At 35.6% G+C, this 15,138-nt stretch overlaps 1 non-coding gene across 1 annotated transcript; it reads right to left on the reverse strand.

Moving 5' to 3' along the window:
- Window positions 1-8,415: 8,415 nt before the first annotated feature.
- Window positions 8,416-8,488, reverse strand: Smp_tRNA_01008_Pseudo_TTG.1.1. The gene has a single exon. It is a non-coding gene (tRNA).
- Window positions 8,489-15,138: the final 6,650 nt, after the last annotated feature.

Here is a 15,138-nt window from a genome sequence, read left to right on the forward strand (position 1 = left end):
TCTGAGATGCAGGTACATCCAGCTGACGAGCCCCAAATAGGACGAAACGCGCGTCCTGGATTCCACTGCTAGCCACTATCCATCTCTTCTTACCATGCTTGTGAATTAAGGCTATATCGAGGCAATACGCACATATGCCAATCAGAGACCGGTCAGTTGCAGTCCTAACACATCGATGGGAAGATTCAAACAAACAATACTAAGTGAATTTAAGGATAATAATAATAAAAATAATGTGAAAATAATTTGACACCTAGTCATTCTGGATAATCAGCTAATATTACCAGGGTAGGTTTAAGGAGAGAACAAACTTTTTTTTGAATACAAAAAGGGGGTTTGAATTTTCGTATGGCTAAGGCTTCAATAAGCCTTAATATACGCCATTTTATACAACACCACAAAAGCCTAGTTAGCATGTTCTTAACAAGTATATATGTGATCAGATTGTTCGAAATGTATTGCGCTAGTATTTCATCACATAGTTCTGATAATCTTCGTCTTCTTATTACATTATCGAAATTTATCAAAGGGACTAATTGCTTTAAAATATGAAAGCCTGTTTACTAACGAATTTACAATGTTCTTGAAGATTTAATCAGAAGTTGTTACTAGTAGATTGAAATGGTTATCATCAATGGGATTAGATGATCGTTATGTTATTTGGTGAATTAATCGAAGTTGCAATTGTACTATTGGATCCCAATCCAGTAGTTTTGATGGCTAAGTGTTCACTACCAGAAGTCTTGGATCTGAGTTGTGCGCACTACTTAGATTTCTCATGCCAAAATGTAGCAGCTGTCCAATCTTCTTTTAAAATAGTATTCCAGCTGAGATCATTCTATAGTGAATAAAATAGACAAATTAAATTAGTCCCTAATCTTTGCAAAAGTTACAGTCATAGGAAGTTTCAAGTGCTTTCGTACTACTAGGTGACATGGTGTTAAATCAGTTTTCGTTAGCATCCTCTAGTTTTCAGTTGCAAAGTGAATTAGTTAAGGTGTGAAATATTAATTCAAATATATTGAATGGGAATTGAGCTATTCTTTTACTGATTGACTCAAGTTAAAAGCAGGTACTGCGTGATGACAGCTTAGTAGATAGCTATTGGAATCGTGTTTACCAAGAAACCTGAACAACTTTGGTACACAATTCGAGTGTATTCATGTGCACAATACTAAAGAGTCCCTAAGTGAGATGAAAAAATGCCCCCTGGGATCCAATGCTTGTGTATTGGATATCAACTATGTGCTGCAGGTTAGGTAGTGTCTTCGAAGGATTGCTCGGATATTGTGGGACGACTCACTGAGCAGTTCTGAAGTTAGGTATAGAGTAACAAGCAAAAATAGCTAATCGGTTGGTGAGACTGTAAATCTTCATCTGCTGAGGAAATCGAAGTGTGTATTATGCATGTCTAGCTACCGTGTACTTAGACGCGCGACGTTTTATGTTGTAGAAATAAGCTGGAAGGAAGCTTAAGGTGACCAAACGAAGCTGTAGGATCAGTCCATGAAGTCATTAAGTGTTGAACTGAACAGAGTTGGGATCCATGCAATAATGCCAATCAGTGGTTGGTTGACGTCCCAGAAACATTTATGGTGGCTTAAATACACTTCTCTTTGTCTTCATCTTGAGTTTCAGTATTGTTTCTTATTATCATTGTTACTACATTACTTCCATTCCTTACTTTTCATCTTTTGTCATTTCAACTCGTGATGCTAAAGTGGTACAACAACTTGAACTAACACACATTTATTCATTATAGACCTACTGCTGGGAATAACACTCTCGTTGACTGAATTTTCAGGAGTCGGTCTCCTTCCAGGAGGTCCACTTATCGACTTAGAATACGCAAATGACATAGTCATGTTTGGTGAAGACGCTGATAAAATGCAGTCTTTTGGTAGCACTGAGCAACAATGACAGGATGTTTGGGATTCGTTTCTCCCCATCTAAATGCAAGTTGTTGCTTCAGGACTGGTCTGCGTTAACACCTGAACTAAGGATAGGGAGTGAATTAGTCGAACGTGTCGACAACTTCACTTCTCTTGGAAGTTTGATTAGCCCTAATGGGTTGGTGTCTGACGAACTCTCTGTACGGATTCAAAAAGTTTGTTTAGCTTTTGTCAAGTTACGTCACCTATGGTGAAGGCAAGATATCCGTCTATCACTAAAAGGACGAGTATGCTGTGCAGCAGTTCGTTCTGTTCTACTTTACGGTTGCGTAACGTGGCTATTAAGGTAGAAGATACTCGTAAGTTAGAAATATTGCTCGCATCTGCTGGGATAACCGGGTAAGTAATACTGAGGTTAGACGTAGGGTTTTAGGGAATGATGATAAATCAGTTGATGAGGTTGTGAATCTTCATCGACTGAGATGGTTGGGCCACGTGTTACGTATGTCTGAACACCGATTACGACAACGCGCAGTACTGACTAGAGTTGAAGACGGTTGGAAGAAAGTTAGGGTCGGCCAAACCAAAACGTAGCATCAGTGCTTGAAGTCACTAACTTCTAGTCTGAGCCATGTTGGTAGATGCAGACTACTTGGTTGGGATCCGCGTGACTATCGTAACCAATGGTTGGAGACTCTGGATGACATGGCTCCGAATCGATCACAATGGCGTAGGTGTATACACTCTCTTTTCTTAAACGGTGAGATTAAAATTGTTTTATACCTTTCTTTCTACCAACTAATTCTTTCTCCCTGTATCATATCCTTGTATAAATTTTTTTTACTACCATTGAAGTAACTACTTCTATGAATTTGGCGCTTATCTTGTTGTGCTAATGAGGTGTAGCGACTTGGACCGATGCATATATGTGCCTGGTCCTACGCTGTAGCTTACTGACTGATAAAATAGCAAGCAATTTCTATACTTTAAAATTAATTGAAGTCACTAACTTCTAGTCTGAGCCATGTTGGTAGATGCAGACTACTTGGTTGGGATCCGCGTGACTATCGTAACCAATGGTTGGAGACTCTGTATGACATGGCTCAGAATCAATCACAATGGCGTAGGTGTATACACTCTTTATCTTCCCTTAAACTGTGAGATTAAAGTTGCTTCATATCTACCTCCCTATACTATATCCTTATATACAACCGTTCTTTTATATATAACCACCTCTAAATTAACTACTTCTATGAATTCGGTGTTCATCTTGTTGTGCTAACGAGGTATGGCAATTTGGACCGATGCATATATGTACCTGGTCCTACGTTGTAGCTGACTGACTGACATTTATTCCAGGCTCTACGTTGGTTCTGACTAATATCAGCTATCGATTCGTGATGAAAATCATTTACAAATAGTGTTAACGCTAATATTACAACTAGTAAGAATTACGGCGCAACTGATTTAGTAAGTGTTTTTTGTTTGAAATCAGTGTTAATCAACAATTGGTAAGATGATGCTTTTCTCCTAATCATCATATTGTCCAACATTGTTAATTATTGAATTTCTTATAGTATAATAACGAGGAATATTTCAATAGTAAGCCAGCTAGTCATTTTGTTGTGACAGGCTGTTATCTAAATGTTTACATAAATTATCTTTTCTCTAAATATTTATCATAATAAATATTCGATCAATTCTTTTTGTATCGTCCTATTTTGTTATGGGGATAATAAGTGAAAAAAATTTGTTTTCTGACTAGATCAACAAATGTCTCTTTGTCTAACTCCAACCAATCCACGAAGTTGAGCAACCATTCACCAATTGTCTTCAGTGAGTTCCTATCTCACAACAGACGTGATTTGAACTCCACTGGTCACTCACTGCTTCTCACTAGAACTCCTGGATTTACCTCTTGAAGTCAGTCACTAGTGAGCATATGATTATTATTATTATCAGAAAGGGTTTTATGGAGATTTAGCTTCAATTGACTCACGCTTTCAACTATGAAAATAATAAATCTCCACAAAACCCCTTCTGAAAATATCTCTTTGTGGTTATATTCACAAGTCAATGAAGAACCGAAAAAACAAACCGCCATGTAGTTGAGAACAAATTCACACACACTTGTTGGATAGATTCTTAACTGTCTAGGTCCGTTCTCTTTCTTATTAGATAACACGGGTTTGAATCGTTTAAAGAATTTATTTTGAGTTTCACCAAGAACAACACTAGGATGGTAAGCAAAGGTGGATAGCGGCTAGCAGTGGAATCCACGACGCGCGTTTCGTCCTATCTGGGAATCGTCAACTGGATGTACCTGAATCTCAGAGTTGATGTTCACTCTGAGAGGAACTCGAACCCAGTACCCTAGCTTCAAACGCCATCGCGCTATCCACTCGGCCACTGAGTCCTGATAGCCACTTGCTTATGCAATGGGATGAAGTTTAAATTCAACTTAGTATTGTTTGCTTTGAATCTTCCCATTGATGTTTAAGATTCCACTGCTAGCCACTATCCATCTCTTCTTACCATGCTTGTGAATTAAGGCTATATCGAGGCAATATGCACAGTATGCACATATTTCAATAAGAGACTGACCAGTTACAGTCCTAAACATCAATGGGAAGATTCAAACAAACAATACTAAGTTGAATTTAACACTAGGGTGGTTGGAACATTCAGCTCAACATGTCGAAAGTAGTATGATATACAATTCTGACATCCTACTGTTAGTAACTGTAGGAAAGATGTAGTTGGCACATCAATCATTTACCGTTTCCAAATACCTACTTTTTCTGAAGTTTGAATCACTTAATATTATTGGCAGTTATTACATAATAATTTCGGAAATATTTCCATCACACCAAAGAATATGTATATGTAAAAAAGAATATTACTCATCTGCTGAACTTGGTGTATTAATGTAGAATAATTAGTAGTCAAGAGACATATACTTCCTGTTCCTTCAACTCTGGCCCTCAAGCTAAAAAAAGGTTATGCACATGAATGTCTAGTATTTCTTGCAAATACTAATTTTGCATTTTCCTTTTTTGCTTATTTCTCAGGAAATAAAGATTAAAAAAAAACAAGAATTAAGAACAATGTTTTCCCTATGTTATACCTTTTGTCTGGTTACAGTAAGTGATTTTTCAATCTTATAAGAACAGTATTCTAGATAGAAACAGGGGGCGAACTAAAATGAAATTATGCCGACCATTTCAGAGTGTTGCCTTGAGTGCTTCAATGTTGATTATAGCTGAAACTTGTAAGCTCTGCGTAAAAGCGTATGTATAGATTATATTGTTTGCATATTAAATAAATTGATAAGTCTTCTAATTGAACGCTAGATTCAGTTCCTAAGTTCTTCTAGTAACCACCAGGCTAAATCTACACACCGACTTGAACACGAGAGAAGAGGCGCGAAATATGGAAGAAACGCTTTACTCCAAAGCTCCTTTAGATACAGAAAATCTAGGGTTTTTATAGTATTTAAGATGACCTTGGGTTTCCAGAAGATTCTGGAACGCTACTAAATATAGTAGCAGTACAGGTAATCATCCAATCAGAGACTCGAAATGTGACATTTCACTTTCTAGATGCTTCTGGCAAAACTTCTAGTGAATGCTGATTAGATAAGATGCTTCTCGGCGTTTTTAGAGCTTATGTTCGCTTTTTTCGAAAGGTTTTTTGGTTTTCCCCAACACAAATAATTAACTAAATCTAATCAAGGTGTTTACTTGGACACAACATCAAAGTTAGATGATTGCAAAATATCAGAAAGGGGTTTTATGGAGATTTCAGTAATTTTATATAGTTGAAATCATGAGCCAATTGAAGCTAGACCACCATGGAAAACCTAGAAGCACTGGACAGCCGTTTCGTCCTATTGTGAGACTCCTCAGCAGTGCGCATTCATGATCCCACACCTCGAGATTCGAATCCAGGACCTATCAGTCTCGCGTGTGAGCGCTTAACTACTAGACCACTGAGCAGGCCGGCTTCCAACAGTGTTAATGTCTAACTTCAACCAATCCACGAAGATGAGCAACCATTCACCAATGTCTTCAGTAAGTTAATATTTTCCAACAGACCTGGTTGAACTCCACTAGTTACTGCTTCTCACTAGAACGCCAGGAAATACCTCATGGAGTCAGTCACTAGTGACGAGTCCCACAATAGGACGAAACGGCTGTCCAGTGCTTCCAGGTTTTTCATGGTGGTCTAGCTTCATTTGGCTCATGATTTCAACCATATAAAATTGCAAAATAGATGACCCAAAAGTTTGAATAGACAAGATAAATTTTAATGAAATACCGCTGAAATTAATCACTTAGTTATGACAACAATGATATCAAATTATTCATAATATGTGTTATATCCTAGTGAAGATTAAATTACGGGTAACTTCTGAGGACCATTAATGGACTATCTATCTATCTATCTATCTATCTATCTATCTATCTATCTATCTATCTATCTATCTATCTATCTATCTATCTATCTATCTATTGTATAACTATTTAGTAGCTAGGTTCTGTATGTCTATAGTCCTTTTATCATTAGTTTTATTTTGACAGACAGATTATTATTATACGATTTACTATTCCTAAATTGTACTCAGTATATTAGTTACAGTTTCTCACGTTCACAGCCAACTTTGGGCTTGATCTTGCACAAATAATATTTTCTATTTTATGGTGTGATGAGGTCTGTTTGGCTGGTATATAAACCAGGTATGATTGAAATAAATGATTCGCATAATGGTAGCTGCTATTGGCGTTCTGTGCTCAACTGGATAAGTTAGGAGAACAAAGGACCAATAAGGAATCTAGGCTGCTCATACTGGTCGAATGTCATTGGTTTAACTTAGTACTAAGATTGAATAAGTCATATATCGATTGGTGAATATATCACGTGATAACTATTTGGCCTTGAAGTTATAACACTACGCTACTTATTTCAACTGGAAATATCTCCCCCCTTTCTATATGAGTGGTACATTTTTTAAATTTGTGTTTATATTACGTAATCCGTGTTTTAATTAATTTAAGTAATTTGAAATTAAGATTGATTTAAATCTCTTTTATCATTCGAATATTTTGCATAGATTTATCATTTTAAAAGTCTTACATAGAAAAGATCCATTTAAGTAATTAGAAACGCCTATTTTGTATATGTAATAGAGTATAAGAAAAGATAATTTATATGACATAGTGTAATGTTGTCATTGGTAACAGTTGTTTATGTTTATTTCCAAGATAAATATTGAATATGATGATAATTCAATTGGAACTATGGGAATAGTTTTCCTCTTTTTTTGTTTTTCTCAATTATATCACAATAATCATCAAACTTCTAATTGTAAACACTTTTTTAATTGACAGTATAGAGTTGTGAAGATTGTTGAGTACCAGTGGAATCATGAACTGATCAATGTTAGATCTATATTGAAAAATTGGAAGCATTGGACGGTCGTTTCAAAAATTATTATATGATCATTAGTGACTAGCTTCGGGAGAGAATTCTCGAAGTACTAGTGAGAATTTAGGATCAGTAGAGTTCATTCGTGCCAATCACCTACTAAAGTTAATGGAAGATGGTTGTGCACTATTGTGGAATGAATAAAATGAGATTTATACACTATTTGGTATCCGCTTATTGGTTTCAAAGTTAAATGTCCGAGCATGAGACCAAAAGTCTAGTACTCGTCCAGGAAACGCTTATTGACACAACCCAAGAAAGTAAACATTATTCATAACAGAAATAGATTTTAGCACACTCTCAATAAGATACTATGTACACACATCAATTTTATTGACATTTAATGATTATAGATCAGAAGGGGATTTTGTGGATATTTCATTATTTTTATAGTTGAAATCATGAGTCAATTGAAGCTAGACCACCATCGAAAACCTGGAAGCACTGGACGGCCGTTCCGTCCTATTGTGGGACTCCTCAGAAGTGAGCATCCACGATCCCGCACTCGCGAAATTCGAACCCAGGACCTACCAGTCTCGCGCCAGAGCACTTAATGATTAGTTAATGAACATCGCATGTAACTAAAATAGGAGAGATAAAGAATTGGATTTATACAGAATAACGATAAAATGTATACTACATTTCATGTTGAACAAAACTTGTACCGAATTGAAATGTGATCTCATGTGTTTTACTCCATCTCAACAATTTTTTTGAACTGGAACACCTATGAGCAGAGTTTTGTAAGGCTCCTAACATCCAACGTACCCCTGTTAATAATGCTACAATTCTTGATTTTTACTTTAAGATATAAAAAAATTATGATGAAATATCTCTTGAATTTTGAACATTAGTTGGTTATCACCGAATCAGTTTGACTTATTACTGTTATTATTATTATTATTATTGTTATTATTATTGAAGAATAATCTATTTTAAGCAAAGATGGATAGTGACTAGCAGTGGAATCCAGGAAGCGCGTTTCGTCCTATTTGAGACTGGTCAACTGGATGTACCTGCATCTCAGAGTTGATTTTCACTCTGAGAGGAACTCGAACCTAGTACCTTTCGCTTCAAACGCCATCGCGTTATCCACCCGGCCACTGAGTCCCGATAGCCACTTGCTCGTGCAATAGGATGAAGTTTATATTCACTTAGTATTGATCAGAGGGGGTTTTGTGGAGAATTTAGTATTTTCACAGTTGAAATCATGAGTCAATTGGTTGAAGTTAGATATTAACACCGTTGGATGCCGGTCAGCTCAGTGGTCTATCGGTTGAGGGCTCTGGCTCGAGACTGGTAGGTCCTGGGTTCGAATTTCGCGAGTGCGGGATCGTGGATGCGCACTGCTAAGGAGTCTCATAATAGGACGAAACGGCCGTCCAATGCTTCCATCTTTTCGATGGTGGTCTAGCTTCAATTGATTCATGATTTCAACTGTGAAAATTCACTTAGTATTGTTTCTTTGAATCTTCCCATTGATATTTAGGACTGCAATTGATCAGTCTCTAATTGGTATATATGCATACTGTGCGTATTGCCTCGATATTGCCATAATTCACAAACATTTTAAGCAAAGATGGATGAATAGATAGATGCTTGTGAATTAAGACTATATCAAGGCAATACGTACAATATGCACATATGACCAATAAGAGACTGATGAGTTACAGTCCTAAAAACATCAATGGGAAGATTCAAACAAACAAACAACACAATCCTAAATAAATAATCTATTTTGATAGCACAACTTAAACTCCATTCATCAAATACACAAAATGATAAAGTTTCTTATTAACTCCATAGAACAAAGAGAAAATTGGTGAAAAGTTACTTATCATTCCATTCTATCAATTTTTGTGTTCATTTATCAAAAAGAGAAAAATATTATAAAAAAAATAATGCGGTAACTTTCATTACTCTTAATTCTATCGGTTATACATTTGAAAAAAAGAAATTCTCCAAGTTAGATGTATGTTAAAAGTTTTACTTTTACAACAACAACAAAAAAACAAACAAACAATTTGTATCCAGAAAAAAAAAAGAAAGAAAAAGAGAGAAAGAGAGAAATAAACAGAAACCTTGACTTTTAAGTGTTTACATAACTTGATAATGATATATCTAACATTTGATTATAATAAATACCCTATCAACTACGTACAGTATCTTTTATTTTTTAAAGTTTCAGTATTGTGTATGTGTGTGTATGTGCGTATGTGTATATGTATGTGTGTAGGTTTGCATCTGTGTTTCTATGTATAAGAACGGATACTTATATTGGAAAAAAAAATAATTTTTTTTTTGATTCATTTAGTCATATAAAAGTTTCTATGAATTAGAATATAATTATTTATAACGATCAATAATATGTAATAAGTGTAATAAGTGTATTTATAACCGGAAACTTTTGATTTATAATATACATACATAATCAATATTATTTATCTTTATGATCATGTTTTCTTTTTATAATCTTATATATGAAAAGTATTCCTGTCTAATATACTAGAGAAGACAGGATAGATAAAGTTAATCGTTTAAATGACTACTAAAGTATAAAAGGATTCATCTCAGAAAATGTTAATGATAGTTTTCATAGTTGAAAGCGTGAATCAATTGAAGCTAGACCATCAGGGAAAACATGGAAGCACTGGACGGCCGTTTCATCCTATAATGGGACTCCTCAGCAATGCACATCCACGATCCCGCCTCACGAGATTCGAACCCAGGACCTACTAGTCTCGCGACAGGACACTTAACTGATAGACCACTGAACCGGCATCCGATGGTCGTGGATGCGCACTGCTGAGGAGTCCCAAAATAGGACGAAACGGCTGTCCAGTGCTTCCAGGTTTTCCTTGGTCGTCTAGCTTCAATTGACTCACGCTTTCAACTATGAAAATACTAAATCTCCACAAAACCCGCCTTCTGATAATGATAGTTTTACTTATTCTGTATACCTGATGACTTACAAAGAATAGGAGTTTCTTTCCTTATTTAATAATAATAATCGCCCTATTCAATAACATATATGTTGCACAATATGGAATACATAACATAAAATGTTTCATAGTTTAAATGGTGAATCGATGCTAGATAGACTACTACTGAAAACTGGAATCACTGGATAGCTGTTTCGTCAAAAAGCTCCCCTCACTCATCACAGACCTCACTGTATATATATGTTATATCGATTGCATGCGTACCTTGAATATATATGACCGTTAATTAGAGAGCAGTGAATTATTGATCAGAGCAATGATACACAAAAGCCGTATGAGCAGTCTTGAGTATTTATCAGGTCTGCTTTCTGCCTAGCCTAGTCAGTTAAGTCCACAACACCAATAACAGCCTCTGCAATATCCATCATTATTCTCAAACATAATCGGTTTATGTACCAAACAAAGTGACCACATCGTACCATAAAATAGAAAATAACATTTGTACAACATTTGACCGAATGTAGCTGTGAATAGGGGGAACCGTAATGAATAGACTGGGTATAACACAAGAATGGTAAATCGTATAATAATAGTCTATAGATCAAAATAAAGCTTATAATAAGAGGAATACGAATATGAATAGTTTAGTTACTTAACAATTATACAATAGGAGATATACATATCATGTCGGTCCATAAATAGTCCTCGGAAGTTACCATTCATAATTCTCCACGGGATATATATATATATATATATCAGTTGTTTGTAAAATTTCAAACGTCTATCCACGACCATATTGCTAATAGTGCCATGAAATTCACCAGTCGTTTTACTAATAACATTCAATACTCTACATGACACAGAGTACTCTTATTTTAGAAGTCCATGGAAAATTCAATTTAAAACATGGATTATCTAGTTAACATTTATTTAATCACTGTTACTAAAAGAGGAAGTTTCAAACAAATAAAATCCTTTTCAGGGATGCACTGTAGATAAAGTGAAATAACACAGAGCCCTAGCCATACCATCCATCAAGTTTGACTGTTTCTACGTTAGGAGACCGATCATTAGACGTCGAATGACTAGCCGTATCTTGCCAACGTAAAGGATAACCAACGCGGGTGACAAAGTCAAGGAAATGAATCATCCTATGCAGTAGTAAGCCCATATTCTATACTTCTCCAATCTGTTATACTTTACATAACATGTCATTCTGATAAGCTTTTGTTTGCTTCGAAGTGTCCCATAAAAGCAGGACTGCCTGGCCCTTATGCTAGGACAAATAGTTATTAAGTATTGTGACTCAGGCGTAGGACTACGAAAGTTAGGCAGTCACACTGATATCGTTCAGCTTTAGTAGACTAAACACCTGCAATATGTAAACTGGGGTTCCAAATCCCTGGAAATCGGATAATTTAACTGTTACATATGTAAAGCAGTTTATAGCTAAAATGATATGTCTGAACAAAGAACAATGATCACTGACTGCTCTATCCAAATTCATAAGTAGTAACTTTCCACACAACAGTAACAAATAATTTTGTATTGAATCTTCAAGGGAAAATAACGAATTTGTCTAATTAGCACAAAACATATATTTCCATGATCTAACAGCTTTATTCAGTATTTTCATCAATCTTTAGTTACAGTAAATGGTGGTACTAAGTAATCTTAAATATCCATTATGAGTAGTATATCTACCAAGCATTGACTTTTGATAGTAAAACTTCACATACAGATATTTAGTAAAATAAACTAACAAAGGCAAGAAATGTATCTCAATAACTAGTTCTTCATAGTTTAAACCACTAAATGATCTTGGCTAGACTACCATTGGAAACGAGAAAAGCACTGAAATAAAATAGCTATCTAGTGTTTCTTGGCTTTAAATGGTGTTCTAGATAAGTTCATGAAGGAGGTATCCACAGAAGACAAGAGAAGATGGTTGCGTAATTTCATGCATCAACAGAACTTAGACTTGTAAAACACTGGATCCCAGCTCATTCGTTTAGAGGTTGTATGTTTGTGCACGAGGCTGAAAGTCCTGGGTTCGATTTCCTGTGGAGAAGGAGTTGTAGTTGCACACTGCTGATGAGTCCCATACTGAGACTCAATAGGTGTCTAGTGGTTTGGAATTTTCAGTGGTTGTCTAACTTTGATAGGTTCGTAGTTTCAAGATATTCCGAAAATTTCACAACCTTCACAAAACCTTATACTGATAATTAATATTTGATAATGGTTCTGAACTGATATTACATATGATTTACGATAATAAAATAATACCAGCTGAGTAGCAATGTTGCATAATTTCACATATAATTTGATCAGTGGTTATGATAAAGTTTCGTGTGATTAACCAAGTGATTAGAAAAAGAAAACATGGTGATTGTAATAAGCAAAGGAATGTTTTTTGCAAAAAAATAGCAAACATGTACATACATTTAGTATTTTTTGTTTGAATCTTTCCATTGATATTTAGGACTGCAAATGGTCAGTCTCTAATTGGCATATGTGCATCCTGTGAGTATTGCCTCTATACTGCCTTAATTCACAAGCATTGTAAGCAAAGATGGATAGTGGCTAGCAGTGGAATGCTATATCGAGGCAATACGCACAGGATGAACATATGACCAATAAGAGATTGACCAGTTACAGTCCTAAACATCAATCGGAAGATTCAAACAAACAATACTAACTGAATTTAAACTTCATCCCATTGCACAAGCAAGTGGCTATCAGGACTTAGTAACTGAGTGGATAACGCGATGGCGTTTGAATTGAAAGGTACTGGGTTCGAGTTCCTCTCAGAGTGAACATCAACTCTGAGATTCAGGTACATCCAGCTGACGAGTTTCAAATAGGACGAAACGCGCGTCGTGGATTCCACTGTTAGCCACTATCCATCTTTGCTTACAAACATGTAATTAGTTGAGTAAGAATAAAGAGGCAAATATTCGAATGATGTGAAACCATGAAAAGTCGAAGAAATTAGAAAATAATTTACAAAAGAATAAAGTGAACTGAAGTTCAATTATAGACAAGTCAATGTATCTCATCTTATTTATATCCAATAGATTTTATAGTTTGGTAGTCTATCGGTTAAGTGCTCTGGCGCGTGACTGGTAGGTCCTGGGTTCAAATCTCGTGAGGCGAGGTCATGGATGCGCACTGCTGAGGAGTCCCAAAATAGGACGAAACGGCTGTCCAGTGTTTCTAGGTTTTCCATGGTGGTCTAGCTTCAATTGACTCACTCTTTCAACTATGAAAATTTTATAGTGAAATTCACGTGGTGTTAAGAACTGCAATTGATCAGTCTCTTATTGGTATATGTGTATACTATGCATATTGCTTTAATTCACAAGCATTATAAGCAAAGATGGATAGTCGCTAGCAGTGGAATCCAGTTTGACACGCGTTTCGTCCTATTTGGGACTCATCAGCTGGATATACCTGGATCGCAAAGTTGATACTCACTCTGGGACTCGAACCCAGTACCGTTCACTTCAAACGCCATTACGTTATCCACTTATCTACTGAACTCTGATAACCACTTGCTTATGCAATGGGATAAAATCCTCTAATCTTAATATTTAAACATATACAATCAAATTATGAATCATTAAGTTTAACATTTTCTTGTTAATGCAATTTTATAAACTTTAAAAATGAATTTTTATCAGTGTCCTTGACAATTGTCTGGGTCATCTTTGATTCACATAACCTATGACCCATTTTATTTTACAAATTGTAATAAGCCTGTCTGATTTTATTTTTTTATTATTTTTTTGGACGAACATATTATCCTTGTATAAATTCAATTGTTTTATGATTTCAAGTACATTGAACTATACATTAACTAAATTGTAATATGTACTTTTATTTAGAACCCTGGAGTTATATATATACATTTCAGTTGTATTTTACCATTTTAATCAGAAGGGGTTTTGTAGAGATTTAGTATTTTCATAGTTAAAAGCATGAGTCAATTCAAGCTAGACGACCAAGGAAAACCTGGAAGCACTGGACGGTCGTTTCGTCCTATTGTGCGCATCCACGACCTCGCCTCGCGAACTTCGAACCCAGGACCTACCAGTCTTGCGCCAGAGCACTTAACCGACAGACCGCTGAGCTGGAATCCGATGGTGTTTATGTCTAACTCCAACCAATCCACGAAGTTGAGCAACGGTTCACCAATTGTCTCCAATGAGTTCCTATCTTCACAACAGACGTGGTTTGAACTGATAAATTATATGAAAATGATTTCCTAGTTTAATCGAATTATCAATATAGGGGTCTGTGAAAATTATTAAACCTTATTGAGATTACGAATCAATCTAAGTTAGATAATTATTGAAAACCAAAAGTTATTTAATAACTATTTCGTCCTATTATGGAACTATTCAACAGTGAACATTAACCATCTCCAATTAAATTAGTTACCGTGAATAAAAGGTAATGAAGTGGAAAGCTCATTGACATTCAATAGATCATCTATTTTGATAAGATTGGTTCATATTAACCGATATAATTCACGAGTCTTCAATTATTGTCAGTATAGGTGGAGGTTATTGAATTTCATCGAAATCACAAACCTTTTTAAGTTAAACAATCATAGGTTAACCAACGTAGACTATCTATATCGAATGATTGGAGGCCAGCTAACGTCGAAGTCACATCTCACGGTTAGTACGTAATGTGGATTGCCTTTTCGTCATATCCAGGCACTATAGCTACCTTGATGACAGTATAGCACAAACAACGTTATTACAGAAATGTATTAGTAATATCAGGTAGGAAGAGAGTTCAATCACTGC

Source organism: Schistosoma mansoni (genome assembly GCF_000237925.1).
Source record: "Schistosoma mansoni, WGS project CABG00000000 data, chromosome 4 unplaced supercontig 0032, strain Puerto Rico, whole genome shotgun sequence".
NCBI classification, from domain to species: Eukaryota; Metazoa; Platyhelminthes; class Trematoda; order Strigeidida; family Schistosomatidae; genus Schistosoma; species Schistosoma mansoni.